Here is a 19,049-nt window from a genome sequence, read left to right on the forward strand (position 1 = left end):
TCAGCTTTATGGCTACATACTTTTTATAAACTCAGTATCAACCACACACCTAAAATACACATTTGTGATGAGGATGTGACTGATTTGCTTTTAGTGATGAAGTTCAAGCAAAAAACTTGATTAAAAATACTTCATTTCTATATATGAGTGTGTGTTTATTTTGGAGTTAATTTCTTTCTGAGACTGATAATAAGGAAGAAGGTTTATCTCAACAAACCAAATCAAAAGGAGATGATATAGGAGTTGGATTCAGTATGATTCAATAAATCTATCCATAGAGATATCAATAAGCTCTCAAGTTTCACACTGCATTGCAAAGCATGGGGAGCCTTTCTCAACTCTTGGATTTTTTCAGGTTTTTTTTTTTTTCTTTCTGAGGAGTACAGTGCCAACACTGCTGACACTTGGCTTCCCAGATAAGTCAAGTGTTTGAACCTGAAACTATGTTACTGTTTCTTTGTGGCTTATAGAAAGTAACAGAGTAGTAACACTGTGTTTGATTAAGAGCAACACAGCATTCCTGGGATAGAAAATACATGGTGTAGGAAATTACAAGTCAGTTCTAAGAAAATGTTGGAGTAAACTCCTTGAATAGGATAATAAGCACTTCAGTATTTTGCTTTAATATTAAAAAATGTTCTAAACAATAATTTGTCTTTAGCTTTTATACTTCTACAAATTAAAAAAAAATCACTTTGTTGAAGAGCATAGCAAAAATATCTTTTCCAAAGTACAGATATCTGGGAAAGGTTGCCAATATGCAGTGCATGATCTTTCTTGTGCATTTTTGAAGAAAATGATTACTTAACAATTCAAGATTACTTTCTGTTATTTCGAGAACAGTTACTGATTGTTTGTAAAACCCAGCCCACTGAGTGCTCATATCTCATTTCACACCTCCTTGTTTTGTAGATCATCTCTGATTGTGGAAGTTGATTTGTAGTCTTAGGAATTTAATTTCTTGACCATCCACTTCTCCTCTCCAGGCTGAACAGCCCCAGCTCTCCCATCCTGTCTCTATAGGGGAGGTACTCCAGTCCTGTTATCAACTTTGTGGCCTCCTCTGCACTTGCTCCAACAGTTCCATGTCCTTCTTGTGTTGGGGACCCCAGACCTGTGCTCAGTGCTCCAGGTGGGGTCTCACAGGGGCAGAGCAGAGGGGGAGAACCCCCTCCCTCGACCTGCTGCCCAAAGTCCTTTGGCTGCAGCCCAGGATCCCGCTGGTTTCTGGGCTGTGAGTGGTCACTGCTGGCTCAGGGGGGATTTTCCATCAACCATCACTCCCATGATAGAATAATGACACAACAACTTTGTGATGGTGCTGATGTTTTCAGGGACAACTTCCTGCCTCTCCATGGCTTGCAAATGCTGATTCTCTTAAAGATTTGGTGACTTTCAACGTGGGCAAAAGTAAGCAAACAACCCCCCCGATGGTATTTAACAGTGCAGTTTGCAGAACAGTGCTTGTGGTGTTCTAGGACTCCTACTTCTCATTGTCTCCTTGCTTGAAAAACACAGTATTGCTGTACAGGGTTGCAGTTAACTATGTTTATTGGATAAATTGAGTTGTCAGAGGTTGCATTTCATCCTTTGCAGAGCAACTGGGAAAGCAATAATTTTAGGACCAAAGCTCACTGGCTCACTCTGCTTTGAGCAGAGCTGCAATTAAAATATGGGAAGGTTTTAATAAGAATTAATTTGGGAGGGGACACACACACATGCCCATTTATTGGTGGGAATTATACTTGCTGCATTCTATGCAAATAACAGGTCTTACCTTTTCTGTTTACATGCTGTTAGTTCATCCTCTAACTTAAAACTCTTCCTTGTAATAGCTCCATTAAGAAATTAAGAGAGGAATTACTTGGTCAAGGAAACCCAGAGGTAATTTTGCAGGGGTATCTGGTGTTCTAGTGGATATTTTCTTTATCAAATTCAGAACTTGTATGAACCAAGTTCTTGCCTCTGATCATTTCCAGTAAACTTGGTCATGCAATTTAATGTGGTGGGTTTTTGTTGTTTGTATGTGTGTGTGTGTTGCCTGATAGTTATGCTAATAGAGTGCTAACTTTGTGATATTTAATGTTTACAGTGTTAATAGCAAAAGATAATCGCTGGTCCTTTATTGTGTTGGAGAATTTTAGTATGTTATTTATAGATCTGAAACCTACAAGATATGATATAAAAGCCTTCAATATGAAAAATGTTACATTTCTGAGCAGACAGTGAGAAAATTGCCTTTTAGAGGTCAAAACTCCCAGTGCCTCTGGCAACATGGCCTTGATGTCATTTGACAGGGTGGAAACACAGCCCTTCATGGGAATAAACAGCCAATACCTGCATGATTCATTTTGTTAGGAGGGTTCTCCCATTGTTGCTAGGCGATATTTCCTAGGTGGAGTTAAAAACCAACAAAAAAATCAACAACAAAAACCCCAAAACCCAACTGCTGTCTCCTCAGAATAACACTCCTTGCAGGTTGCCTTGCTATTGATACTGATGTTTATTCGTTTTTCTAATTAAGTGGTAATTTTTCCTTCTGCAGAATTAATAGATGCATCAACTGAATGTCAATAGGGACCTTGCCCTCTAAGAGGCAGGGAGGAGAAGAGCTGGAAAAGGGTTGTCACCTGGTTAGTGGAAGGTTTCCTTTCTGTCTTCCTCTGTCCCTTCTCAGAGCTGTCTGTTTGGAAACGCTGGGCTGTGTTGTGATGTGCAATTCTCAGAGAAGAAACATGGCAGAGACCAGCAGACATTCATTTGAAATGATTTTCATTCACTGCGTTCTGGAATGGACTTGAAAGCAGGTCTCAGAGGCAACTTGTATGTACCAGTTTGTCTTACATATTTATTTATGACAGACTTGAATCTTCAGGATGGTATTCTATCAAGTGACATACCCACTCAGTGTGATGTGTGTCTAAAAATAGGTCATTGTCAAAGGACAGGAAAGGAATTGTATAAATCTATAAACCATTGCAGTCTAGTGTGATTGCATACTCTGAAGCTGAGGTAGTGCTCTGTTCAAAATCATACCTTTCCATAGATTATTTTCTAGATTATTGTATTAACATTGCATCTATCAAAACAGGAGAAAGCTGGTTGCAGACTCTAAAGACAGCTAATGCTAGTGGGTTACTTCTGACACAGCAGTTTGAAATGGTAAAGTAAAACGAAACAAGTCATCTCAGAAGGTGGCAGGGTTAGACCAAACTTTGCTCTTATGCTTAAAATATTATTGATTTAAACCCCCTAATTTTTCATGTGTTAAATTGTATCATAAAACACTTGTTTAGTGCTGGGATTTAGGCATTTGGGTTTGAAAATAACATTTCTGCTTTGTGCCTTTGGTCAATGTGAATGCATGTTTTTTCTCTAATTACTCTAGAGCGTTGAGAGGCCTGAAAAATAACACCACTAAGAATAATACTGTTTAAAAAAGGCCATCAGGAAAGGAATTCTTGTAATTTTAAATAACCTGTTGATGCACACAAGTGTGTGTGGGGTTTAGACCATAACAGAACAATACAGATTTTTTTTTTGGTTATGACAACGTAAACACCACTATGTAAGTGAGGTCTTGAACTTAACTGCACAAGTAATACACGTTGTGATGTTTAATGCAGTGTGGTTACTGCAAACCAAATAGAAGGGCTAATATTTAATTAAGGATAGACTGTGGAAGTGGTCAGCAAATGAACAAATGCATCTGTGTACAGGGTTATAATCATGGGTTTGGAGTTACCAGGTAAAGGGGAAGTGTGACATCTGGTGGAAAGATGGTATCAGAAGCAAGAGATCCATGATAAATGGGATTATTTGACATGAAAATGCATTATATGATGTTTGAAACCACTGCTGGAGATGAAACCCCGATGAATGACATATCTGGTGATCTCATAGTTCATATTGTCCAAACCAGTAAACATGGCAAGATGATTGTGTTCTTAATAAATAGTGATCTCTTCTTCTTCTAAGCTACCAAAGAAAGCTTATTTTGTTAAGTTCCTTCCCCAAACTCTTAATCTACACTAAAGACAAATTAATATGGTTCAGGCTTATCTCCCTTTGAGTATCCAAGGTTTTTTTTTTTTAGAAAAATGTCATCTAAGTGGCTATGATGAATATCCTAGCAGCTTTTTTTAACCTTTTCTAACCTTGAGTTCTTTATCGAGTCTTCTGTAATACTAATTCCAGTTGCAAATCCCAAATTATGAGGCTCATTCGATGCTGCACAGCCCTGCTTGCTGGTCTGGGAGATACTGGTGTGATACTGGCTTGGAGATGCAGTTGGAGGAGCCCAGCTTTGGAGCCCCTGTTTGGTTTCTGCTCCCTTACAGCTGGTGAAGGTGAGCGTGCTCTGCTGCAGAGTGGGAGAGCCTGACATTTCAGTGGGAATGGCCTAATATTGCAGGCATGAGGGAGGAGAAACAGGGGGAGAACTCTGGAGGAGAAGAGGGGGAAAAATAGAGCTCGGTGTCACATTGCTGAAGTCAGAACACGCATGAAATCAGGGTGGGCTCAGAGCTGCAGAGATCTTGCTTTATTATATTTATATCCAAAGTATGTTGTGGAAAAAGAGCCTGCAATTCATTGGGAACTCTATGTATTAAGAATGTTCAGCTCAGCTCAGAGGCCCAGGGGAAAGAAAATATGAGAATTCATCTTAATCTTTCAGCTCTGCCTTAAAACACCTGATTCTTCTGAGGTTTCATTCCATAGGATATTGATCATCCCATGTCAGTCTGAGAGTTTTTGGTGTTTTGACTTTGCTACTGAAAGATTGCTTTATCCTAAGCACAGTACAAGTTCAATCACAGCTCTGCTTTGTAGTTCAGGCTCATCTCCTGTGCATAACTGCCTGCCCCAACCATGTGGGGTTTTCCTCTTCATTGAAGGTCTTGAGTTTCTTTCGTTTTTTATGCATTTTTTGTTCTGTTTCTGATGTTAGCATATCACTTGCTAGAACAATATATTATAAGAGTTCTGAATCACTATTGGCAGTGACTTTTTCCTGCTTTGGGGGCAGGTTCCATCTGCAAGTTTTTGCCTGCTTGCACAGAAATAACGCTTTTTGGGAACTGGCCAGTTCAAGCAGGGAAACTAGTTAGTAAATACCTAAACTCATAAATCTAGCATTTCAGTGCTAGACTGAAATGGGATGGACCCATCCCTGGTGGCTGGATGCTTGCTCAGCCACATCAGGCTTGTAGCATCAGCACATGTGAACAACCTGTTTCTCAGGTCACCTCATTGTTAGAGTCACAAATGGGTGATATTTAGGAACTCTGATATTTTGGTACCATGATGAATAAAATACATTTTTTACTCCAAAGAATGAATTGTACTGTGCTAGCAGGACTGAAACACAGCTTCTGTTAGAGTTTTGGATAATCTAAATGGGTTTGAGAGAAGGCCCACGGTAGAGGGTTTTCTGGTACTCTTTGGTGCACTTTAGTTCAGTGTTGAACACTTCCTCCCAAATCTACCTCCTCTTCCTCAGCAGTGTGGCAATAATTATCCTTTTCTGTCTGTGTTTGCTGGAATAGATTGTCTAGGCTGTCTCATACTTGTGAAACCACATCAATTAAAAATCAGTTAACTCTGTTACTGGATTGTCTTATGAAGTCTGGATGCAGGCCAAGCTTCAGTCTTTTCATGAGATGCTTGGTTTTATGTTTTATTACGTTGGGAGGGAAACAAGACTAATGTTTTTCTTCAGGAACCTAGTTACATCAGTCAATAGCTTTCTGAAGGTTAATTTGGAGTGTGCATGTAGAGAAATTGTGCTATTAAAAAGGAGTAGATACTTTAGTTTAGCTCTTTTGGAAATTTAAGTGAGAAACATAATTTTTAGTGAAGTTGAGGTTGATTATCTTAAAAGATCTCTAGATCTAACCTAAAACAAAATCCAACAAGAAGTTTTGATGGACCTGAGGGTCAGACTGACATGTTTTGGTTCTCAGGTCTGTATTGGTGAGGAGACAGTTCTCCTTCTTACTAAGTTACAGCTGATGGTGGTACTGAGCTTGTGCTAGCACAAGGTGCTTTCTTAACTGCAAATGTGATCTCAGTCAGAAAATACCATAATAAATTCATTGAATGGACTTTCCTCTGTAGTATTTTCTTATAAGCCCTTCATTTTTGCCCAGAGCATCTACTTAGATATCATAAAGTGAAAATAATCTTAATGTCACTAAATGAGAAAAGAATGAACATAATGCCTTGCAGAGAAACAAAATAGGAGGGGGACTGAGGAGGGGACAGTACAGGATTCTCTTTGCTGCACTCTTGTGGGCACCAGGACAAAAATGTCACATTTTTTTCTGAAAATAATTTCAGAACGTGTTTGTATCAATGTTGCAGCTTCTCAGTAACAATGTGAAGTTTCTGGCTGTGCAGATGTGATACACAGCCTTTGAGAAAGCTGATAGCTTATGTTTGTGCATCTCAGTCTCCATTACTGGTGCTGATGGCCTGGTGTGTGGTGGCTGTTGTGATGGTGTATGGTGGAGGAAGAGGGGGAAGGTTCCTTGAGAACCTGCTGCCAAAAAAAAAAAAATCTGATGGAAGCCAGAAGTTAGTGAAAGTAGGATATGAAACTTGCTTATGGAAATATACCACTGGATGCCACTGTTGCTTCATGGAATGTCATACTAAAATAACGTCAGCTCTGCTGAAAAATTCTGCTTTTCCTTCCCTCTCATCTTCTTAGTTTTTTATTACTTTAATCTTTGTTCATATCAAAGGGAAGCAGGAATCGTGCCCCACTTATCCTCTCCAGCAACATGGTGATATGGTTTCCATATCTAGAAGTGACAGCTTGTCATAGGAAAGAAAAGGGAATGACACAAAGTTTTGACTTTTTTCCCCCCCTTCTAAGGAAAAATATTTTTCTTGAAAAGAAGAAAGGTTCAGATGAAAGAGTAGCCAATTTTCCTTGTAACTAAATTCCTTCTCTCTGTCTCTGAATCCTGTGTTAATCACAACTAGATTTGGACACTGAGTCTTTATTCCTGTTTTAATGTCATCCTAGAGAGCAGGGCAGGAGGTCACTTTTGCAAATGCCTGTTTATTTCCTTTCCCAAGAGTTGGGCATTTTGTACTTGAGAGAATGTTTTTCGCTTGTTACAATTTTTTCCTCCAGGGGGAAGCAGGGAGGGTGAAGGTCATCAGGTGAATTTTTGATGGCTGTTGCTTGTTTTCAGAGGTTCATTTGTAATCACCTTATTAGCAACTCTGGGACTTTTCTCCGAGTCATACAGTGTGGTTGTTTGTAGTTCGCCTTTTTTTTTTTTTTTTTTTGACTGAAACAACCCCCAAAATTTAATTAACGTAGTTAAATGAAAATAAATCAAAACCCTGAAATCTGAAGCCTAATTTTCAGATTGTTCGTGAGTGCACCTAATTCCTGATCTCTCCTAAGGGGAACGAAAAATAAAAAAATGTTGGAAAAAAACCCTGAGAGATGAGCTTTTTCTGGTGTCGTGCAGCCTGCTGGCCTGGCTTGTGCAGAGACAGACCACCTTCTGCTGGGTGCCTGCTTAATTGGGTAAGCCCTGAGTATCGTCGGTGCCATGAAGTGCCAGCCTAATTAGCAACAGTGGGGATGTGGAGAAAAGGCAAAACACAATGGAAATGGTCTGTTGAGAGGGCTCTGAAGGAAGCAGCAGCAGCAGTAGCCGTGTAGCCCTGAGAAAGCCCGTGCGCTCTCCCTCTGAAGGCAGCAGACAGCAGGGCTGGAGCCCCCGGGCTCGGCACTGCCATGGAAACGGCACAGGAGCATCGCATCCCTCCGGCTGCGCCGGCCTTGTGCCTCTGCCGCGGATTTACAGGCAGCAGCACCCACGCAACCTGTGCGGGGCTGCAGCGGGGGGAAGGTTAAAACGCGTGTCCGTTCTGCTGCCTCACAACTGCTTGATGAGGCAAATCGAGGGAGAGGAGAAGAAAGGAGTAAATGCACTAAGTTTGCTCTCCGAGGTGGAACTGGCAGCTGCAGCGCAATCCTCGTGCTGGATGTCTGACAGCCAGAACGCAGCTAATTATGCTGCTGTTCACTGAGAACTCTCCTCTCTCTTCTGGAACGTGGACTGAAGTTTTGCCTGGATTAGATATTGTAATCTAAGTTTTCTAGTGCTCAGAACTGGATGCTAATGCTCCATCGCTGTGGGGACCGAAGGGGAGCCTGCCAGCAGAGCTGCTGCTGCTGTTGATGCCGCAGAAACTTGTAGCGGTGACCCAGATAACATTGTGACTGACACAGTAAGTTACAGTGTCAGGAGAAATAAATGTCTCCTGCAGCCCCTCACGGAGCTCCAGCTGTGCCGTGGTACCTGCCCTTAAGCCCCATCTACCCAAGAGACTGACCCACTGCTGACGGGCTGGGGGAGCTGCTGGGCTTTGCTCAGTTGTGAACTAGTTGTACGTGTGAATTCAGAAAATACACAGGGCTTGCAATTATTTGAGAATTATGGTAATTTAGTGTGCTTAGTGAAGGACCTTTCCAAAATGGTTGCCTGGGCTCTGCCATGTCTGTTGAGAATTCCTGACAGTCATCTAAGTGTGACAGCTCTCTAAAGAGAACTTCTGTGCCCTCTCCTCTCACTGACCACCCTCTGCTCTGTTCCTACTTCTGGCCTAGACCTGAGAGAAGACTAGTTTTTAAATTACCTTTCCTGAAGCTCTGCAGTCAGCCATGTCTTCATCTCATGTCTGTCCCGAGTTTTTTGTTATGCTCATTTGTTATGCCATGCAGAGAGAGGGTTCCCCCTGTTCTCATGGGCTTGCAGTAGGACTGGTTTCATTGCTGGAGAACATTTAGTGGCTATGCTATGGCTTGATGAAGGCTTGCTCAATAATACAATATAACAATAATATGAGCTACAGCAAGATAAAAGAATCAGACATCTGGTATGTTTGGACCTAATATATCATCACTACATTTTGTGGTTTGCAGCTGTCAGAGAAAAATAGCCAAATGGGGTTTGACTTCTGCACAAGAAGGTTTTTCAATGTGGCATGTACTGGTGAAAAATAAGATAGAATGGAACGGGATTCAAGCCTGTGCTTTTGAGAGATTGTGGTGAGGTTAGGTAGAGAGCTAATGTAGAGGCAAAGCCTGAGAAGGATTAAAAAAGGCATGGCATACAAATGAAATATGTGAGTTGCTACTACCTCTTTCCCCCCCACCCCATCCCTTGTTAATTTTGGAGTGAGTGATGCAGAAGACCACTGATGAACACAGTCCCCAGGATTCCTCTTTACTGGCTGTATATGCACGCAAAGATCAGGAATGTTTCCACAGCCTTTCAAGTGTTCCTTAAGTGTACAGAATTCAGTCCCTACTGCAGCAGGAGCCTTTTGAACATAAGAATTACTGATTTGTATCTGTGCCATCTTTTGTTAACTCCTTAATATGTGTATACAGTAAATCCCACTGCCAGAAATAGCAAAGAAAACTTCTGTATCTGTTACAAGAAGCAATAGGCAAAGAGAAAATGTGTTTTGTAGCAAAGGTGGGGAGTGCTGCTCCGTGCCACAGGCATTGACAGGGTGGTGCATATGGCTCTGTGTGTGGATTTATAGCCATGAATCATTACAAAGCAGAAGCCAATTGATTTTACCCCATGTAAGCCTCTGCTTGTCTATCTATTTGAGAGCAGTCACTCGTTCTTTTTGCTTTATTTGTAACCTTCACAATTTAATGTTTGTATAAATTGTAAAGGTGACATCTTCACCACATAGGTTTTCATTCTACAGTCCTTGGCTTTCATCCTGCTGCAGTATGTTAAAAATGTTTGCAGTCTCCTCTTCTGTGGGGGTGGTCTTTGTAAATGTATCTGGTCTCTTTGGGGATGTTGCATCCTCTGGCTGCTGGTGTATGGAAAGTGCATTGGTACAAAATTATTTATAACTGTTTCAGTTGGTGCTGGATCTCTGTGGTCCTTCACTGCAAGTCTCTTCAAACTCTCAGAGGAGATTTTTCAACAGCTCCTAGCTCATAAGCAACAGCTTCCCCCGTGATAACCCTGCAGCAACTCATTTTGTTCCTTCAAGCTCCTGTCTGTTGCCAACCTAGTCATTAGACCGATTATTATTTAAGCTGATTGTGAATTCCAGTTTGGACTCTGCTTTCACAGTGAGTAATTAGAGAAGGCACCTTCCCCATCAATTTGTGCTATTCATGGAAATGTTATCACTTACAGAAGATACAGAATAGACATTTGTAGGTTCCTTTTTTTTTTCTAAGTGACTGAGAAAAAGTCCCTGGGAAAGGTGAAGCTCTGAGCTGACTTAGAGAAACCTTGTCCTGCTGGCCTTGCTGTGTACTGGGTGTTTGATGCTGGTGTTTTACAACATGTTTATATTCCCCAACAATATGGTGGTTTTGGTTTTTCTTTTTTTTCTTTCCTGTCATCCAATGTCTTGAAGTCAAGCTCACACTATTTCTGTTCTTGATAGGACAATATTTAAACAGGGCATGAAAACAGTCCTCTATTTTATGGAATATTCTGAGATTAAAGTCTACAGGTGAATATGTGAGATCAGAGCAGCAGATAGTGGCCAGGCTGTCATCGTTAGCAAAGAATATTTCTGTCTTTTGAAATAATGTAGTCATAGATGTATGAATTTTAAAGCTGTGCAACAGTATTAGTTCTTTGATTAAAAGACACAAAAGATTAAATTCTTCAGTTACTGTGTTGGTGATCCCAAACCTTCTGGGAACTGGAGCAAAGGTAATAACTGAGGGTCAAGGGGCCAAGAGTGTCTGGCTGGTCATTAATCCAAGTTTGCCTGTGGAATATAGCTGTGAAGAAGTTGCTAGCATTTTACCCCACCCCCCTAAACAAGAATATTATGAAACTGTAGGTTTTACTCAGATCTGGCTTTTTTTTGAGGAAAAATAAGGAATGCTTCACATGATGTGTGTGTTGGTGTTTTGGTTTTTGGGTTTTGGGGTTTTTTTTTACAAGAAAACTCAGAGGAGGGTTAGGCTTGCTGTGCTTCACACCAATAGAGTTTCAAGAGGGTAAAGACTTAGCAAAACTTTCAGTCTTTCTGCAGGTCTGAAGGTATGTGAATGGGAGGAAGGGTTGTGACAGGGATAGTTAAGCCTTGATAACTTCCATGTACCTACCACAGGTTACAGGGGCCTCTGAGCTTGAAGCTGCCTGGCTTTCGATGTGAGCAGCTCAAGAATGTTCCAAAATTTGTTGGTAATTCTGTGATAGTGTCTTGTTCTGCTCCAGTTTTGTTGCTTGTACCCCAGCTAGTTTTCTTAAAGCTGGAATGGGAGGGATTGCAATTGTGAGAGCAGCACAAGAAATGCAAGCAGCGCCTGGGGAAAGGTAGGACAGATTTACCATGTCCATTTCTACTGAATACTTTGTCAGTCTTCTTATTTATTAGGTGGGGTGTTCAGTGCATAAAATATCCTGCAGTTCTAGCTATATTATGTTTGGAAAGTGAAAGACCTTACAAAATGAAAGTAAGTTGTATTACTATGTCATCCAAAGTACTTAATGATCTGAGAAGAGAGAGGATGCAAAAGGACTAAGAGTTGACCTAAATAGTGTCAGAACTGCAGCTCTGTGCAAAGAAGTATACATTTTTGAATTGGTAAAAAGGAGTTGCATTAATTACATGGCAAGCCACACTACACATGAACACCATTAAAAAGTCAGCCTTTAAATCTTAAAACACTCCTCGTTCCTACTATCCTCATTATTAACATCCGTATTCCACATTAATGCTTCTGGCAAGAGGTGAAAGCTATTCAGGGTGAAAAGAAATTAGTTTCATTTTTCAGTAATTATGGGGAAAACTGTTCACTGGCTTTAGTCACCCTCTCCAGTTATTCTAGTGCTGCTGGTTAAAAAGATCCTGATCTATGGTGTTTCGCTAATGATCAACAGTTTTAGAAATGACATTTTTCAGCAGCACAGCCTCTATTATTGGGACAATTTTTTCCTCCTGGGCAGCTGCCAGATTTTTCAAAACCAATGGGAAAGCTTATGAAGGGTAAGTTCTTTTTTTCTTCCCTTTCTTTTTAAACCTGAGATCACTGTTGCTTGAGATGCAAACTGATGTTTCTAGTTTTCAAAGGAAAAGACCACCTCTTGCAAGACAGATATTTAAATAATCTATCACCTCCTTCAAGACAGATATTTAAATAATCTGTGGCTAACAAATAATTGTTAGTATCACAACTAGGTAATGAAGAGACCCTGGAGAGTATGGCAAAAATGAAGTGGAAGTGAAAGAACAGCATACCAAGGTAGTAGCTGTCCTATAATGTGGTGAGTTCTATATGGATAAATAACATATCTTAATTTGTCAGGTGCATTTTCCTGTTCTTATTTCAAGTGGGCCTTTTGTTTCACAAGGTTGAATGACAGAAGAGTAAAGGATTGCAGTAGGTGATGAGAGATGGATTTTGAGAGATGCATTCTGGACGACTGAGTAGGTTCCTCCTATTGAGTAATATGAAAGTTTGGTTTGTTCTTTCTCCCCATTCTAAACTGCTTTTATGTGGTACTTGAAAACAGCAGTGATCAGTCACAGAGCTGACTACTATGTGTCCTTCTGCTGGAATGTGCCATGTTGCTGGTTTGGTTTTTTACCAGTACTCTTAATCTGTCTCATATGAAGTGTTGATTCTCAACCTAAGAAAACCTCCAACAGACTTCCTGTGCATCCATTTAGAGTGTCTTGCAAAGGATTAGTGACAGTTTGAGACTGAGCAGCAGCTCAGATACCTGATTTCTGTGACCATTTTCTTATTTGCAATAAATTCATTCATTCCACAGCCTGTGGCCTTTTGCAAAGTGTCTGTGGCAGCTTCCCTGACCCTGTAGGAAATCTGGTGTGGTGTGGAAGAAGTGCTGTGCTTGGGGGCATGCCAGGGGACCAGGACACTTCTTCAGTGTTATTCTGCCCACAGAGAAAACAAGTAGTTTCTTGCTGGGATGGCCTTGGCACCCCTACATATGTTTCAGACTTTTTGTCTCAGACAAACTTCATTGTGAAAATTTTTATCTTTGAAGAACTAATTGAACTGTTCACCTTTTTACCACATTATCAGTTCTAATTAGAATGATTTTGGCTGTAGTTACTTGATCTTTAAAGCAGTTCAGCAGTCTGTGATCAAGAGTTACTTAATCTTCTTGTGCTTTTCCTTGTGCTTCTAAATGATGGTAGCATCTTTCCTTCACTTCTTTCTGAAAGAACAGGCTGTATTTTAAAATAATAATAATAATTGCTTTTCTTGGATTATAGCTCTGTTAAGTACCTACAGCACAAAGTGTTATAACTTAAATACTTTCAGTTAAGGAACTTAATTAGATCTTAAAATCTTTCTTCTTCCACCAAAATACCTTATCTTCCCCAAAACTGGAACATGGGTCTTCAGATATTAAAACTGCATCCTGATGTTTTACATGAACAGTTTATACTTTTCTGTCACCAGATCACCTGTGCAATAAAAATGTCCTTGTTCTTTAAGGCTACAGGCAGGCAGTAGGATGCAGAGAAAGATACTGGGACAAGCTGCATAAGACTTCCAATAGAACATCAGAATTGTTCTAGTGAATATGAAACTTGCCTTTGGCACTAAGCTGTATTGAATGCTTCAGAAGGGAATGAAAGGGAAAACCTTTCTCTAAGCAGGAAGGTAACTTTGAATGCAGAGCTGGTATGTGTGGATTTCTACCTCTTCTCCATTTGGTGCTTTGATTTACTTCCCCTTTGTCTTCACTGGCTGTGCTACAATGCTGTTAGTTTTTCCAGTTCTTTGGAGCTGAAAATACTAACACACAAAGCTGGGATTGGTGAACTCTTCAGCTGATCAAATGCTATATACACTGTTGTTTCTGTTTTATGGTAAATACAGGATCTCACAGTGTTATGGTGTGGTGTCCTTTTTATTCTAATGCTTGCTTTAGAGCAGTCCTTGATCAGAGTTAATGGTTGTTTTGAGGTGTGTTTGGTTAAAGCTTAAAATAAAAAAAGCAGCTGTGCCCTGAGCTGTCATGCATATTTTAAGGTAACAGAAATACTTTCATTGCCTCCATGGGGGTATCCCTTTCTTAAAGAAATACCCTTCTGGCTTTGACTACCCATCCTTCTGGATGGACTGTCCAGCTGTCTTTAACTGTATTAAAGACCTTGAGGGGTAGAGAAATCAACCTTGTCTGTGCTGTGAGTTTGAGGTTTTGATCGTCTGTTCAGCCTTTCACAGATCTGCCCTTCTGGCCCACCCAGAGTTTGTGGGCAAGTCTTCTGGATTTGTGGAGAGAAACAAGTACTGGAAAGAAAGATTTTAGGCTGAACTTCTTCAGGATGCACTAGCATGACTTGGAAGACAGCAGATGTATGCTTATTTATAGATATGCAAATATCTGGGCTTATTAGCTACAGATAAGCTGTGAGGGGGAAAAAGTGAGTGAATAGGGAATGGAGGAAGTTGGTTTGGATGATCAGGGAGACCAGTAGTCCAGTCACTTCTAGAATATCTTTACCATGAAGGAGAGAGTCTGAAAGCTTGAATTGGGTCTTGCAATCTGGCACATTGATTGAGGGGAGAGGGAAAGACTGAGAGAGGGATTCCTGAAGGAACTAAGGGTTACACAGAAGAGAAACTGTGAAAGTAGGATCAGAGGGTGACAAATGGATGCAGTGCCAAGGAGAACACACATGATCATAGTGTGGAAAAGAAATTTGGAAGTGCTCTTGCCAGAGGCAGGAGGAATGTGGTGGCTTTTATCAAAGTAGGGACTCTTGTGGAAGGACCACAAAGATGTAAGGGGCATAGAAGCCATAAAAGAAGCAAGAATGCCCCTGCTACAGCTTCTGTAGATCTGAGGGGTGCCCATAAAGCAGTTCCACTGCAGGACCAGCCCTGTCCCAGCTGCCCAGGGGCACAGGTAGTGTATTCTCCCTTGGGCAGATCCTGCAGTGCTGCTCCCAGCCAGTTCTTCCTCTGTTCAGAGGTTCTGTGTAGCCCTTCCTTTCCTTTCCTTTTGCCCTGTAGCTGGATTTCTGCACGGCACAGGTTCTGTGTCCTCTCTGACTTTTACTGTACTGGTTTTTGTGCCCTAATCTTGAGGGACCACTGAATGAGGGAAGGCATTTATGGTGAACTTTAATGTGCTTTGGACACCTGACTTGACATTGGCACCTGTACTTGGCTGACTGCAAGGGAAGGTAGGCTAAAGTATCCCACGTGGTGTTTTGTGAGGACATGTGATCTGGCTGGATCAGGGGAATGATGTTGAAAGTACTTTAAATGTCAATGAGGAGCAGAATTCTTTAGGCTTTTAATCTTAGTGAGTTTTCGCTTGATTTAGTCAAAACCTTCCCAGATGCCAGTTACCAATGAGACTTAACTCTGGAAACTTGAAGACTTGAGGGTCTGTCTGACTCACAGGGGGGATCACTATCAGCCTAATGGGACCTTAGCTGAAACTTTAATTACAAGAAGACAGTAAAAAGCACTGTTTAAGTAAAAAAAATTCCCCTTATCAACTTTTATTGCTAGTCTAGTCAGGCTAAAAATTCTGCTTAATCTTAATGATTAGTAAGAGTTCTTCATTTCTGTGAGATTTATAGTGGTGTTAAATAAATTACGAATTATTCGGAGGCAGGATATTAAAGGAGATCTAATCAAGATATCCAGAATATTGTGACATATTTAAATCCCATAATATTTAAAAAAAAACATTTTTGAGGGAGTAAAGATACTTTATATACAATTAGAGGCCTTATGATTAATAACCTTGGGCTCAGATTCGACTGCTTCCTTTGGGATTTGGTTTTTTTTCTATATCTGTGGAACCAAATATATGCCTTAATTACCAATCAAACAGTCAATGAAGGCAGAACTGAAGTGTGGATGTATATACTTGGATTTGCATTAGCATTTCTTCCACAGACCTGGTTTAGAGAGGCTGAGTGTATCTGCAGGTTTTAATTGCTCTCGGGGAGAATGTGAATCCACACTATGACTTAGATTTTCAGAACTGGCAGATCTGTCTGTTTGGCATCGTGTGACATTTGTGCCACACACTAAACCTGCAAAAGGTGGGTGTTAGTCCAAATGCAGGAGCATGTGAAAGTGCTGAGAAGATTCAGGCCATTTAAAAGCTGGCTGGGCAGGCAGGGCAGTGTAATTTCTCCCCAGCCCTGTTTCTTTGAGGATGTTTCAGGAGGGATAGGAGAGTTTGATATGTAAGAAACAAACCCATTGTGTTTGAAATTGTTCTGGTTGCAGATAATCTGCAAGGCTACAACACAAAATCTGAACTGAAGACAAGAAAAGTGCAGTCAGACACTTTTGAGGTTCAAACACCCACAGGTTGATACAAAGTCAGTGAGGGGACAGTGCTCCTTAAATAGCTGTGTCAGTTCTTCCATTTTGCTGCAGAAACAGAGCAGAAGAGTCAATGCCTTCAAAGCCAGTTGGACTGGGAAGCTCAGGATTTTGGAAGGTAGTACTCCAGGGTACTTTGCTGGTCAGGTATATCTGTAAGGAAACAGGCTTCTGAGTTGAAGGTAGGGAATGGGAAAATGTGTTTGAGACCAGTCTTTGTTGTAATTCTGTAATTCTGTAATTACTTACTTCTCCTGGTTTAGAATGGTGAATAGTGGGGGAGAAGTAGCTCCTTGGGAAAGAGGAAAAAGTGGATGAACAGTGTGTACTATCAACCCTTTATCTTCTGAATTTTTCTAAAATTGATTTTACTCCTGCACATGTTCAATCTTGAGTGTTCATAAGCTGTATGTTTTGGTCAAGTATGGCAGGCTTAGCTTGTTATTCTGAACTGTCAGTTTTGAAACTCGCTATGAAAGAACTCCAAGGTAAAATGTTTTTGATCATTATGAGCTGCTGTGTGCTTTGTAGGCTGTAATATAAACCTGACATTCAATTTTGGTGGGATGATCTAATGACATTCTCAGATTTATTTTAGATAATAAAAATAAACCCCATTTTTTCAAGGATAAACATGGATAAATTGCCGGCTTCATAGCCCATCTCATCTTATGTCTGCTGTGTTTTCCACACTGCTTGAAATGGTCACTGTATGCCTGATTTATAAAGACAGTATCACCTTGATGAGTACACAGTGTGTCACTTGAGCAGGATTCATGTCTGTATGGATTTCAGTGGAGAAATATAATATGAGACTATATAAATATTGCAGCCTCTTGCTCTATCACATTCTGTTTTATTGGTCAGGTTACTTGTGCTGTAGTGACTTTGTCTGGGTTTTTTTTTCTCATATTGTTAAGAAAAAAATATTATGGTAACATTGGTGGGGAAAACCCCCAAGCTAAACTCCTTTCCATGATATATTGCAATAGGTGAATTAAATGCATTTGAGATCAGTGAATGAAATACTTGTGTAAAACATTAAGGATTATATAGTTCTTGAATTTTCCTCCACATCAGAAATGGGCAAAGATAAGCAGAGCAATTCTAGGAGCTCAGACCCAAACCAGGCAGATAACAGATAAATAATAGGCCAAAGCTCCCCGTTACCTGCCCTAAGTGTTAGCATACCTGACTACTACTAAGTGTAGGAGTATTGTTGTGAATGAGAGCTGTAGAAACAGGTCAGCTATTTGACATTTTACAGGAACAGGCAGCTAAAACTCTGCCCTGTGGTCCTTAGTGCATGTATCTGTATGTGGGCTGGCATCACCTCCACGGGATTTCTCTGTGGCTCCATCAGCGTACAACAGAAAGGGTTATAGTGGCTGCATGCATACTTAAAACAAAGATAAAATAACTTTTTCCTGTGATCATAATGTATGTTGGTTGTATCTATGAATTTGAAGGTGAACTGTAGCCTGGAGCTTTCATTTCTTGGGAAAGAAGCCACCTCCACTAGTGTTTAATGGATTGGGACAAGCTCTTAGTGCAGTTGCCTTAGGCCATTGCTTCCCATGCTGCTGTTCTCTCTGCTTGAGCTTAATCTTAACACCTTTTGCAGCTGGTGACATGCTTATGTTTGGATACGTTGAGAGGAAATTTCCTGTATTAAGTGAAAATAAATCTGGACAGGGATCCCAGGTTGGGAAAATAATTGTGGAAAAGTTGGATTGTGAAAGCCTCTTTCATTTTTCATAACTTGACAGTGTAATTTTGAGCTCCAGGAAAAAAAAGATGACACTGCTAGAAAAGATCACTGATAGAGAATCTCATAAAGCTGAATGTGAAACACAGGGCCAGCACTACAGTAATAGCTGAATTTAAACAGAAGAATTTGGGTCTCGTACAAGGTAGGAACATAATGGAAAACTTGACCTCTGCTGCAATTCTGTTAAATGTGTCTTCAGTTAAAAAAAAAAGAAGTTGGTGGCAAAAATGGCAATGGATTGCAGAATTTGAATGAGATGATTTGGGTAAAAATCACTGTGGCACAAACTGCCTGAAAATGACACTTAAAACATTTATCCTGGTAGAAGGTGTTACGTAGGTGTGCTTCTCACTACCTGCAAGTTAGTCATCCACTGAGATGTGTGTATGCATAGGGCTTCCCAAAATGTGACTTTTAAACTAAATATTTGGAGTTCTTCATTAAACCACACCAGAAAATATTTGTACAAGGTTGAATGTTTCCACTGGACTAGTTGAAAAGCAAACATTCTTATTCTCTACCATGAGTCACGACTAACTGTCTCAATTACTTCATAATATATCACCCAAATAGTCTGATGGCAGTGAGCAAGGCTTAGTCATGTCTGTCTTCCTCTTCTGTGTCAGTATGTTCTTTGCTGTCTTACCCTTACTCTTCAAGGGATGCATTATGTATAATGCTTTCGTGTATTTTGGGATTAAAAAGTGTGGAATGGGTGAGTGCCCACTGTTCCTAAACCTTGAATCCATTGTGAATCTTTACTGCACGTTGAGTTCTGGACACCTCTATTGGAAGGCATAGTTCTGAGAAATTTTGGCAATAGTGACTCGTCAGGGATAAGTATCAGTTGTCACTGGTACAGTAATGTAGAAGGTTCACTGTCTGTTGTGCATTTTTACAGCAGCATCG

This window comes from Neopelma chrysocephalum, unplaced genomic scaffold (genome assembly GCF_003984885.1).
Source record: "Neopelma chrysocephalum unplaced genomic scaffold, ASM398488v2 Primary Assembly neopelma1_159, whole genome shotgun sequence".
Taxonomy (NCBI): domain Eukaryota; kingdom Metazoa; phylum Chordata; class Aves; order Passeriformes; family Pipridae; genus Neopelma; species Neopelma chrysocephalum.